The 13326-nt window shown below is 39.0% G+C and overlaps 1 pseudogene; it reads right to left on the reverse strand.

The window, feature by feature from the left end:
- Nucleotides 1–1448: 1448 nt before the first annotated feature.
- Nucleotides 1449–1894, reverse strand: LOC110142316 (ubiquitin-conjugating enzyme E2 D4 pseudogene; annotated as a pseudogene).
- Between the last annotated feature and the right edge of the window lie 11432 nt (nucleotides 1895–13326).

The following is a 13326-nucleotide window of genomic DNA, read 5'->3' on the forward strand; positions in this document are numbered from 1 at the left end:
GAGTTTACTCAAACTCATGTCCATCGAGTCGGTGATGCCATCCAGCCATCTCAACCTCTGTCATCCCCTTCTCCTCCTGCCCCCAGTCCCTCCCAGCATCGGGGTCTTTTCCAGTGAGTCAACTCTTCACATGAGGTGGCCAAAGTATTGGAGTTTCAGCTTCAGCATCAGTCCTTCCAATGAACACCCAGGACTGATCTCCTTTAGGATGGACTGCTTGGATCTCCTTGCAGTCCAAGGGACTCTCAAGAGTCTTCTCCAACACCACAGTTCAAAAGCATCAATTTTTCAGTTATGCATATATACGTGTGTGTGTGTGTGTGTATTATAGGGGGCTTCCCAGGTGGCACTAGTGGTAAAGAACCTGCCTGACAATGCTGGAGATGTGAGACTTGGGTTAGATCCCTGGGTCGGGAATATCCCCTGGAGGAGGGCATGCAACTCACTCCAGTATTCTTGCCTGGAGAATCCCGTGGACAGAAGAGCCTGGCGGACTACAGTCCATAGGGTCACCCAGAGTCAGACATGACTGAAGTGACTTAGCACGCGTGCATATGTGTACACACACACACACACACACACACGTTTTCTGAATTTTTTAAGGATTATGAATGAATGATTTTTTTTTCCATTTAGCAGTCCCCTCTCCGCTGGGTTCTGGGACATGAATGGCTCACACTTAGACTTCCTGTAGCCTCTGAATGGTAGGAGGTTGAGGCAGTGAAAAACCTCATCAGATAGAAAAGCATAATCCAAATCATTCCAGGTTTCATAATTTTGACCTTCTAAAAGGCCAGTTATCTCATGGTGTTTTATTATTTTTTTTAAAAAAATTATACTAAATAGAACTCCTGACATCTCTTTACTGCTTCTCGGTGTGAGGGGAGAGTGCCAGCACGTGGTCCAGACAAGAAAGACTGGTGGGATCTGCGGGGCAAGGCCTCCGCTTCCCAGTGACGCTGTCACCAGGAACTCCTGAGATGAGTTGAGACTCTTCGGGATGTGGTTTGTGGCAGATAGCATGTGAGGAAAGCCTGCCCGCTCTGTCCTAGACCCCCGGGCTGGCACTGAGTTTTAAAGAGAAAGAGCATGTGGGAAGGGGCCAGGCTGAGGCGCCTTTGCGAGCAATGCTGCCTGAGTGAGGCCAGGCTGGGGGGCTCATGGGTGCCCTCAAGAGGTGAACAGTGAGTCAGGGTGGAGGGACCTACTCCAAAGTAGTCAGGAAGGCCGCAGATCAAAACAGTGGCTACTGACCTGGCATCAGTGACATGACTGTGTCAAAACCACGATGGCTGAGAGTGGTACCAACGTGCTGTGGTTGGAGAAAGTGGGCAACCAGCGTTTGTTTGCAGAAGAGATGGCGCTCTGTGAGTGGCTCAGCCAGTAGCTCAGCCAGTAGCTCAGCCAGCTTCTCTTGGACTGTGTTTCCCAGAAAACCTCTGAGTTACTTACATAGCGTATTTCTGTGTCCATTCTCTCACTAGTATGTTACACATCTTTCTGTCCGCCTTGTAGGTGTGGGCTGTCTCGGGCCCCAGAGGGTCATCAGGGTTGTGTCACAGAGCAGGGAACAGATGAAAAAGAAAACTTTGGACACTCTCAGTGCTAGAGACCACTGGGACCACAGGATGTCGAGGTAGATCCTGCTGCTGCTGTTGATGTTGGGGTGTTAAACTTTGGTTGTGAAAGCAACGTTTGGGGGCTTGAGAGGATAATCTGTAGGCAAGTGGATGGTCAGGAAGAAAATATTGCCTCCTTGGTAGGGACTGTCATTCAAGGCCATGAAGGCAGCCTGCCAGTGGAACAGATCATCTCCCACAGGCCCTGCAGAGCAATGAGCAGGAGGGTCCCTCTGCAAGCCAGTTAATTTCTTCTGGATCCACCTCAGCGCCATCCTTCTGCGGCTGGGGATGGGGGCGCCCGGTCCAGGGCTACCAGCGGTAAGCCACTGCTGTCTTGGCCCTGATTCTTTTCCATTATAGGTTATTATAAGATACTGAATATAGTTCTGTGTGCTATAAAGAAAAATCCTTGTTGCTTACCTATTTTTCATATAGTGGTATATAATTGTTAATCCTGCGCTTTTATCCCTCCCCCCTGTTTTTCTTTGGTAAACATATATTTGTTTCATATGTCTGAGTCTGTTTCTTCTTTGTAAATTAATGCATTTTTATTCCTTTTTAGATTGCACATATGAGTAATATCATATAATATTTGTCCTTCTCTGGCTTATTTCACTCAGTGTGATGATCTCTAGGTCCATGGCATTATTTCACTGTTTTTTATGACCAAGTACTATTCTACTGTTTATATATATCACATTTTCTTTTTCATTAATCTGTTCATGGACACTTAGGTTGCTTTCATGTATTGGCTGTTCTAAATATTGCTTCTGTGAAAATTGGGGTACATGTATATTTTCAAATTAAGATTTTCATCTTTTATGTATATGTGCCCAGGAGTAGGCTTGCTAGATCATATGGTAACTCTAGTTTTTAAAGGAACCTCTATACTGTTTTCCATAGTGGCTACAACAAAGACAGATTCCATTTTTAATGATATTTTAAAAGCTGTCCTGTTAAATATAGAGCAGACCCCACCCTCAGCCCATTAAAATAAGTTAACTGACAGGTTCATTTCTAAGTTTAGCATTGCAGAAATTAGGACTGTTCATCCTTTATAATATCAAATCACATAAACTGACCAAAGGTGTGAGATAAAAAGAAAAATAGAATTCTTCAAAGAGCAAAAAGACATATGAAGCACAGAGATTGAGAGAGAATTGTAGTCATTTAAAGTGAGTGACTTTAAATGGGGAGGTACAAGCCTGCACATGGCTCTGTCAGTTTCTCTTAGCCTGATTCTATGTTAAAATAGCTCTCTGACTAAACATGCCATGCCACAGGGGTTTCACTCCATGCCACGAAACATTACTCAGTGAAGAGCTAAGACAACCAAGAGACTGTTTATTCAGCAAGCTTTTTTGAACATGTATTAACATTATATATAAGACACTAGGCAAAGGTTGTGGAGGGTAAGTTTTATTTTTGGTGTTTTTTTAAAGTTAGTGCTTTAAACTTCTAAGTAATTAGATTCTCTTTTTGATGCTAAAATGTAAAATGTGTTATAGCCTTAATACATATGATTTTCCCAAGGGATTAAAACAGGAAAACATGTGAAACCAATGAACATTTTGAGGGGTGAAAAATAGCTTGCTGCGATTCTCTCTAAAACGTGAAAAATCTAATTACTACATGTGGGAACAGACATGTAGGAATATGACAAGACTTCTCTATATCCATTACTTAGACAAAGTGTCATATAAAATTTGATCATTTTGATCATTTTTCCTAATGTTCATATGATATCTATGTCCCCAGTATCAAAATCTTCCAACTTGTCTCCATCATTCTGGATGAAAAGTTCTCCAGTTCAGAATCCAGTTATTTGTTTAGTTTTACTAGTGTTTATTATGTCAAGAAAACTTATTACTCTCTGTGATAGTGTTGTCCTTCCAGCTTGGCCTCTCTAAACCTGCAGTTTGTGAATCCTTTTGGTATAAAGAGTGCCGACGCCTTGGGCTTACTCTAGTCAAAGGTTGGTCTTCTAAACCCTTCCTTATCTAACAGTTACTGCCTTCTCCACACAGCACCCCGACTAACCAACCGATCCTTGCCACCCGTGCCTGTCCACCATCCTGCTTTCTTTCCTACCCTTTCTACAATCATACCACAACATCCTTTTTTTTTCCTTCTGATCAGTAATAACAACTAGTGCCTCAAAAATCTATCTTTAATACTGAGGAACTCTGAGCGCCTGCAGGTCTAATGGGAACATATTAGAAAAGGCCTCCCATAGCAGCATAAGTTGTTTTTTTTTTTTTTTGTCTGAGCTAACCCAAAAAATACTTACAGTGATTGTATAGAGACTGTGTCTCTGCCCTTATCATCCAACCTGGGGAGTAACTCCCTGTGAGGAAGTACTTACATCTTATTAAGTATCGCATCATTTGCTGAATTCCTGTTGACACAGTCATAAACTGTAGCTTATTTTTTCTTGTTTTCTATATATGAGGTTTTAGGTAATTTGTTTTCATTTTCCTTTTATTGATTGGCCATTGCTGAAACATGAATTATTTATGTGCTGAATGCTTAGGAAAACATTCAGTTTTGAAATGGGAGTAGGGTAAGTGATACTTTGGTGGTCAAAACTTTCAATCCCATCTCAAAAATCTCTAGAAGAACAGAAAAGCTGATATTCAAGAAGAGTATGGATTATTTAGCTGTTTCCTACTCATATTTTAATAATTTCAGCTATTATTTTTGGATTAACATGCATTTAATAAACGTGTTTTATAACACAATTCTCACAACTACGGGTAGACTGACACTGTGGGTGTCCTAGAAGAATTAGTGAGGGTCACTTCAAAATGATTTAAAATGTTTCAGTATTTTATTCAAATATTTTACATGATTTATTTAATTTTGTGTATTTTATTTAAATATATATTTTGAATTTTTATTTACATATAATCACTTTACAATGTTGTGTTAACTTCTGCTGAACAGTGAGGTGACTCAGATATATGTATACATACATCCCCTCACTCGTGAGCCTCCCCCCAACTTCTCACCCGTCTAGGGCATCGCCGTGTACCGCTGGGCCCCCTGTGTTGTGGAGTAGGTCCATTTCTCTATTAGTGAGCAATGTTGAGCATCTTTTCATATGTTTATTGGACATCTGTATGTCTTTGGAGAAATGTCTGTTTAAGTCTCCTGCCCATTAAAAAAAATTACTTATTTTTGGCTGTGCTGGGTCATCATTGCTGTGTAGGCTTCTCATTGCAGTATTTTCTCTTGTTGTGGGGCACAGGCTCTAGGGCAAGCAGGCTTCAGTAGTTGGGGCACATGGGCTCAGTCTTTGCACCCAGGCTCTGGAGCACAGTCTCAATAGTTGTGGCACAGGGTTAGTCACTTTGTGGCATGTGGGGTCTTCCTGGATCAAGGGTCGAACTCGTGTCTCCATTAGCCAGTGGACTCTACCACTGAGCCACCAGGGAAGCCCCCCCCGCCCCACCCAGTTTTTGATGGACTTGTTTTTCTGATGTTGAGTTGCTTAAGCGTTTGTATATTTTGGAGACTAATCTTCTGTCAGTTGCTTCACTTGCAAATATTTTCTCCCATTCTGGTTTGTCTTTTTGTCTTGTTTATGGTTTACTTTATAAGGTCCCATTTGTTAATTTTTGTTTTTATTTTTTTTAAATTTTTGTTTTTATTTTCATTACACTAGAAGGTGGCTCATAAAAGATCTTGCTGTGATTTATGTCAAAGCATGTTCTGAGTATGTTTTCCTCTAAGAGTTTTAGTGTCTGACCTTACATTCATGTCTTTAATCCATATTGAGTTTATTGTTGTGCATGGTATTAGGAAGTCTCTTAATTTCATTCTTTTACATGTAGCTGTCCAGTTTTCCTGGCATCACTTATTGAAGAGGCTGTTTTTTTGCCATTGTATATTCTTGCCTCCTTTGTCAAAGATTAGGTGACTGTAGTCTCTGGTTTATCTCTGGGCTTTCTATCCTATTCTGTTGATCTATGTTTTAACTTTTGTGCTGGTATCACACTGCTTGATTACTGGAGCTTCGTAGTATAATCTAAGTCAGGGAGCCAATTGCTCCAGCTGCAGTTTTCTTTCTCTAGATTGCTATGGCTATTTGGGGTCTTTAGTGTTTCCATACAAATTGTGAATTTTCTTTTATTCTAGTTCTGTGAAAAATGCCATTGGTAATTTGATAGGGATTGTACTGAATCTGTAGATTACTTTGGGTAGTGCAGTCATTTTAACAATATTTATTCTCCCAGTCCAGGAACATGGTATATTTCTCCATCTGTTCGTTTCACCTTTGATTTCTCTCATCAGTGTCTTATACTTTTATGCATATAGTTCTTTTGTCTCTTAGGTAGGTTTATTTCAGGTAGGTTCATTCCTGTATTTATTTTAAAACATTTCTTTATTAGAGTTAGAGGTAAATAGTTTTATATTAATACTTTTTATCTTCATAATTAGGAATATATTACTTGGACAGAATACAACATATCATCTCAAATTATTTGAGATTATTTTTGTTTCACAAACTTCTCATTGCTCATTATCATAGCATCAGTCACTCATACTCACTAAAGATAGAGACAAAGTTTATATTTTCTTTCCCAGTATCTGCTCTACTTTCAGCTTCTGCATAGGCAAGGTATTTCTGATTTTTCTCCTTTGCTTTTCTTTTATCATTTTTCTGAACTAAATATCTTCTTTGGAGACAATTACATGGTTTCCATTTTTAAATGAAAATTTAAATCACTTGTTCCTGGTCACCTGCCCTGAGGCTGCTGACTGCTGGAAAACTATGGCTTTGTTGATCCTCAGAATTAAGACCTAGAGTGGCACTGCACAGCCTACACATATGTGTGGCAAAAATTTTCAGTAGAGAGAGGCTAGTGAGGGTGGTGAGTGTTTGTTATTTTCACTCTGGATGCTATCTGTTTCAGGGAAATCAGGGCCAATTGACCTCTTGCCAGTTATGTAAGAAGTCCCATGTGGAAATCTACGTTAGCTGGCATCATATAACTTTTTTTTTTTTCCACAGTGATATTTTAGTACATTTTATAGTTGGCTTCCAAAGCAGCTGCCCAGTTAAACTACCCCTTGATATGATTTGGCTTGCAACTATCATAGTTATTGAATTAACATTCCGGACAGTACTTCCTTCTAATGTCAGGAAAACCCCACTGTATCAACTGCCAAGGAGAGAAGGTCTTTGTAATACCCAGCTAATATGCAGTGGTGTTGTATCTATCATATATTAATCTGCACAAGCTTCACAACTTCTTAGAGCCTTGTGAAGCAAGACTGTTTCTTTCCAATGTGGTTGGCTTCAAATGAAATCATTCAATAGACCATAGACATTTTTTCTCTATGTGAATAAATGGATACAAGGAAATTTTTTCTACTAAAAATTCTTGATTGAGTGCAGATGAGCAGGAAGGAAAGGGATTTGATTTTTACTAAAAGAAAAATTATTAATCACGTCCAAAGGGTACTACATTGTTGTGTTGTTCAGTCACTAGGTCATGTCTGACTCTTTGTGACCCAATGGACTGCAGTACACCAAGCCTCCCTGTCCTTCACTGTCTCCCAGAGTTTGCTCAAACTCATGTCCATTGAGTCAATGATGCCATCCAACCATCTCAACCTTTATCATGCCCTTCTCCTTCTACCTTCAATCTTTCCCAGCATCAGGGTCTTTTCCAATGAGTCAGCTCTTCCCATCAGGTGGCCAAAGTTTTGGAGCTTCAGCATCATTCCTTCCAGTGAATATTTGGGGTTGATTTTCTTGAGGATTGACTGATCTCCTTGCTGTCCAAGGGACTTCCAAGAGCCTTCTCTAGCACCACAGGGTACTACAACTCTCATTTTTAAGATTTCTTTTTACAGTGATGGTTTAAAGTAGAAGTTTGTTCTAGTTTCTGTTTTCTAAAACTGCTGCTCTCATATTTCTTTTCCTTCAAGTATTTTAAGGTATCTTTACCTTCTTAGTTCTGCTTGAAAATACTACTCTATAGATAAAAGAGTTTAAAATTTAATGCATGGTTTTCCCTAATGGTATTAGTACTATTCCTTATGAAGTTAGTAATTTTCCTCAGGTTAACTGCTTGTCTGCTTTATGACTGGGAAGGTGATCATTCACTGAAGAGGACTGAATGGCTCTGATAATGTAGTTTAGGAATTGCTTTCTCATGGAGTCCTATGTAAAAATTTATTGGACTCGCCCAGGAGATTCTCACAATAGCCTCTAATGTGGAAATTTGGTCTAGAGAAATACTGAAGCAAAGCAAAAAGTTTTAAAATGTAGTGCTGTATTTGAGAATAGAAAATAAATCTTCTTAGTCCTTCCAACCAGGTATGCAAATGACTCTTATGTGGGTCCTAGACTATTGATAAAAATGCTTTCAGCTTGGAATGCCTGGGACACTACCCCTGACCGCTGTTTCCTGTAGCAAGCCCCCACTGACATTTCTCCTAAGGTGTGGGTGAACTGGCCTTTGTGGTTCTTACTGTGATCACAGGATGCATTTCAGCAAAACCATCAGGAGCTTTGAGGAAAATGATTCATTACTCCCAGATCCTGGAGGGTACACCACGTGCCTCAGGGCACACAGCGACCATGGGTAGAGGGCACAGACCTTTATTAGGGTCCAAGGTTGGGATGGCTTGGGTTTTGTAAGTTTCTTCTTTATTGGCTAATTTAAGACGTCAGGGCAGGAATTACGGTGCACTAAAGGAGAAGTGGGGTCATTCAAATGGTCTAGGTGATGCTGGGCTTTCTAAAAGACAGAACTTTATGGGTGGGGTGGCCTCATTCTTTATTTAACTGTTTTGTTTGTGATTATATTATATAGCTTGCAATGTGTTTATTTATGATGGATATCTTTTGAAATGGATGCCTCAGCAATTAAAAGGCCAATGTCAGGCACTGATTACAACCAAAAAGCTTAATGTCAGGTGTTTATACTACAAGAATATTTGTTGTATTTATTCTTATCCATTATTTATAAAGGTATTTGTGAGATATATATATATATATGTAAATCAAAATAACTGCAATAAACAATATTTATATTAAAATATTGGAAATTGTGTGGATATTGGAAACAATATATTTTTACTGTTACCTTCAGAACTCTTAGCCCAGCATCTTACTTACATTTGGACATTAAGTTCACTTGGAAGACTGAAGTCGAAAGTTGAGTGAGTGTTACGTCAGTGAGAACCCTCTTCCAGTGTTCTTTCCAGTCTGATCATCTCGTTTCTCATTCACCTTAAGAGTTCTCTAACTCTGACATTTTTCAAGAGTTTTAGGGAAAATTGAGAATTTTTAAAAATTGGGGTAAAAATACACCATATAAAATTTACCACTTTCACAAATTTTAAGTGTGGTATTAAGTTCTGTGGTGTTAAGTCTGTTCCTATTGTTATGTAACCATGACTACTGTCCATCTCCAAATGAAACTCTTAACCCATTAAATGATATCTTCTCCCTTCCTCCAACTCCTGGTAATTATCATTCTACTTTCTGTCTCTTAAGATTTTGACTACTCTAGAAACTTCACATAAATGGGGTCTTACACTTGTCTTTTTGTTACTGGTTTATATCTCTTAGCATGACATCTTCACGTTTCATCCATTTTGTAATGTCAAAATTTCATTTATTTTAAAGGCTAAATTAGAGTCCACTGTATGTCTACAAAGCATTTTGCTTATCCATTCGTCTGTCAGTGAGTTTCTTCCACCTTTTGTCTATTGTGAATAATGCTGCTATGAACATGGGTGTACCAATATCTCTTTGAGACCCTTCTTGAATCCTTTTGAGTATATATCCAGAAGTGGAATTACTGGTAATTTATGGTAATTAATTACTGGTAATATATGGTAATTCTGTGTCTAATTCTTTGAGGAATCACCATAGTCTTCCACAGTGGTTGCACTGTTTTATATTCCCACTAGCAATGCATAGGAGTTCCAGTTACTCCTTATTGTTGCCAACACTTATTTTATGTTTTTTGTTTTGTTTTTAATAACAGCCATCCTAATTTGTATGAAGTGGTATCATTGTAATTTTGATTTACACTTCTCTGATGACTAGTTATGTTGAACATCTTTCCATGTGCTTATTGACCATTTGTATATCTTTGGAGAAATACATATTCAGGTCTCCCCACTATTAAATCAGTTCTTTGTGCTGTTGAGTTTTAGGATTCTTTATATATTCTGAGTATCAGTTCAGTTCAGTCACTCAGTCGTGTCCAATTCTTAGTGACCCCATGAACTGCAGCACACCAGGCCTCCCTGTCCATCACCAACTCCCTGAGTTTACTCAAACCCATGTCCATTGAGTCGGTGATGCCATCTAGCCATCTCATCCTTTGTCATCCCCTTCTCCTCCTGCCTTCAATCTTTCCCAGCATCAGGGTCTTTTCCAGTGAGTCAACTCTTCGCATCAGGTGGCCAAAGTATTGGAGTTTCAGCTTCAGCATCAGTCCTTCCAGTGAACACCCAGCACTGATCTCCTTTAGGATGGACTGGTTGGATCTCCTTGCAGTCCAAGGGACTCTCAAGAAGTCTTCTCCAGCACCACAGTTCAAAAGCATCAATTCTTCAGCACTCAGCTTTCTTTATAGTCCAACTCTCACATCCACACATGACCACTGGAAAAACCATAACCTTGACTAGATGGACCTTTGTTGGCAAAGTAATGTCTCTGCTTCTTAATATGCTCTCTAGGTTGGTCATAACTTTCCTTCCTAGGAGTAAGTGTCTTTTAATTTCATGGCTGCAATCACCATCTGCAGTGATTTTCGAGCCCCCCCAAAATAAAGTCAGCCACTGTTTCCCCATCTATTTGTCATGAAGTGATGCGACCGGATGCCATGATCTTAGTTTTCTGAATGTTGAGCTTTTAGCCAACTTTTTCACTCTCCTCTTTCACTTTCATCAAGGGGCTCTTCAGTTCTTCTTCACTTTCTGCCACAAGGGTGGTGTCATCTGCATATCTGAGGTTATTGATATTTCTCCTGGCAATCTTGATTCTAGCTTGTGCTTCCTTCAACCCAGCATGTCTCATGATGTACTCTGCATATAAGTTAAACAAGCAGGGTGACAATACACAACCTTGACATATTTCTTTTCCTATTTGGAACCAGTCTGTTGTTCCATTTCCAGTTCTAACTGTTGCTTCCTGACCTGCATACAGGTTTCTCAAGAGGCAAGTCAGGTGGTCTGGTATTCCCATATCTTAAAGAATTTTCCACAGTGTATTGTGATCCACACAGTCAAAGGGTTTGGCGTAGTCAATAAAGCAGAAATAGATGTTTTCCTGGAACTCTCTTGATTTTTTGATGATCCAGCGGATGTTGGCAGTTAGATCTCTGGTTCCTCTGCCTTTTCTAAAACTAGCTTGAACATCTGGAAGTTCACGGTTCACGTATTGCTGAAGACTGGCTCAGGAAATTTTGAACATCACTTTACTAGCGTGTGAGATGAGTACAATTGTGCGGTAGTTTGAGCATTCTTTGGCATTGCCTTTCTTTGGGATTGGAATGAAAACTGACCTTTTGCAGTCCTGTGGCCACTGCTGAGTTTTCCAAATTTGCTGGCATATTGAATGCAGCACTTTCACAGCATCATCTTTTAAGATTTTAAACAGCTCAACTGGAATTCCATCACCTCCACTAGCTTTATTCATAGTGATGCTTCCTAAGGCCCAGTTGACTTCATATTCCAGGATGTCTGGCTCTAGGTGAGTGATCACACCATCGTGATTATCTGGTATCAATTCCATATCAAATAGATGATTTGTGAGTACTTTATCTCATTCCGTTGTTTGCATTTTTACTCTTTTGATGTTGATGTTGGCCTTTGATGAGCAAAAGTTTTTAATTTTGGTGAAATTTAACTTACCTATTTTTTCCTGCATTGCCTGTGCTTTAAATACCATAACCAAGAAAATCATTGCCAAATTCAATGCCATGGAGTGTTTTTTGTTTTTCTCCCTTGTTTCTTTCTAAGGCTTGGTAGTCTAAGCTTTTAAGTTTACATTTTTATCCATTTTGAATTCATTTTCACATATGATGTAAATTAAGGGTCCAACTTTAGCTGTTTTTAATTTTTATTTTTTGCTTGTGGATATCCAATTTTCCTAACATCATTTCTTGGAATGATTGTCCATTCTGCATTGAATGGTTTCATACCCTTGTAGAAAATCAATCATCCACATTTTGTGAGGATTTATTTCTAGGCAGTCTGATCTTTTCCATTGATCTAGATGTCGGCATTATGCTGGTACCACACTGCTTTGATTACCTTAGGTTTTAAAATAAGGAAGTGTGAGACCTCTAACTTTTTTCCTTTTCAAGATTTGTTTTTGGCTAGCCAAGATCCCTTGAAATTTTATAATAATTTTAGAATAGATTTTTCTTTGCTTTAAAAAGAAAAAAAAATCTTTAGGTTTTTTGTATAAACTGCATTGAATCTGTAGACACTTTAGGTTTTACTGACTTCTTCTCAACATTAAGTTTTCCAGTCCATTGGATCCTTTTCCTTTTTTGTGTGTGTTTATTAATTTCTTTAAGAAAGTATAATTTCCATGTACAAGGCTTTCATATGTATCCTATTTTTATTTTTTTATTTTCTTATTCTTTTTAATGCTCTCATTAAGTGAAATAGTTTCCTTAATTTCCTCTTACATTGTTCATTGTTAGTATTGATACATAGGATACAACTAACTTTTGTGTGTTTATTTGTATCCTGCAACTCTGCTCAATTATTTCATTAGGTCTAGCAGATTTTGTGGAATCTTTAGTTTTCTGCATATAAGATCATGTCATCAGTGACCAGAGATAAATTTGTTTTCCTTTTCAATTTGGATCTTTTTTATTTTTCTCTTTTATTTCTTTCTCTTGCCTAATTGCTCTGGCTAGAACTTTCAGTACTATGTTGAATAGAAGTGATGGAAGTGGACAACCTTGTTCCTGACTTTAGTGTAAAAGCTTTCAGTCTTTAACCATTGAGCATTCTGATTATTGCTTTTATGTCACCTTGACTGGGCTATGAGGTACCCAGACATTTGGTCAGTCATTCTGGTTGTGGTTATGGGGGTATTTCTGGATGAGATTACATGGAAGTCAGTAGACTGAGGAGAGCTGATTGCCCTTTCTGCTGTGAGTGGCCATCATCAAATTAGCTGAAGGAATGAAGAGAACAAAAAGGCTGACCCACCCATGAGTAAGGGGCATTTCTTCTGTCTGAGTGCTTTCGAGTTGGGGGTATCAATTTTTTTTCCAGTCTCTAAAGAACTTGAGCTGAAGCAATAGCTTTTTCCAAGTCTTGAGCCTACCACCCTTCAGGCTGGAACTACACCTTCATCTCTTCTAGGACTCCACCGACCCACCACAGATCTTGGGACTTGTCACCTTCCATAATCATTTTAATAAATTGCAAGTAATAATAGTAATAATAATAACAATACCCATATATATGTTGGGGGAGTGTGTAATTGCCTCGGTTCTTCTCACCACGGCAAAAATTTGAAGCGACAGATGGGCCAGTGTCACAGCTCTGTGTTACAGCTCAGTTTTATTTAGAAAGCAAAGGAAAACATATCCTGGAGGCATGAGGGTGGGTCGACCCAAAAGACAAAAGACTGGAAGAGAAGAGAACCACCCTCCCTCCCCTGCCCTGCTCAATTCTGGCTCCCCTTTTTATGTTTTTTTTTCTC

This window comes from Odocoileus virginianus, chromosome 1 (assembly GCF_023699985.2).
Source record: "Odocoileus virginianus isolate 20LAN1187 ecotype Illinois chromosome 1, Ovbor_1.2, whole genome shotgun sequence".
NCBI lineage: Eukaryota > Metazoa > Chordata > Mammalia > Artiodactyla > Cervidae > Odocoileus > Odocoileus virginianus.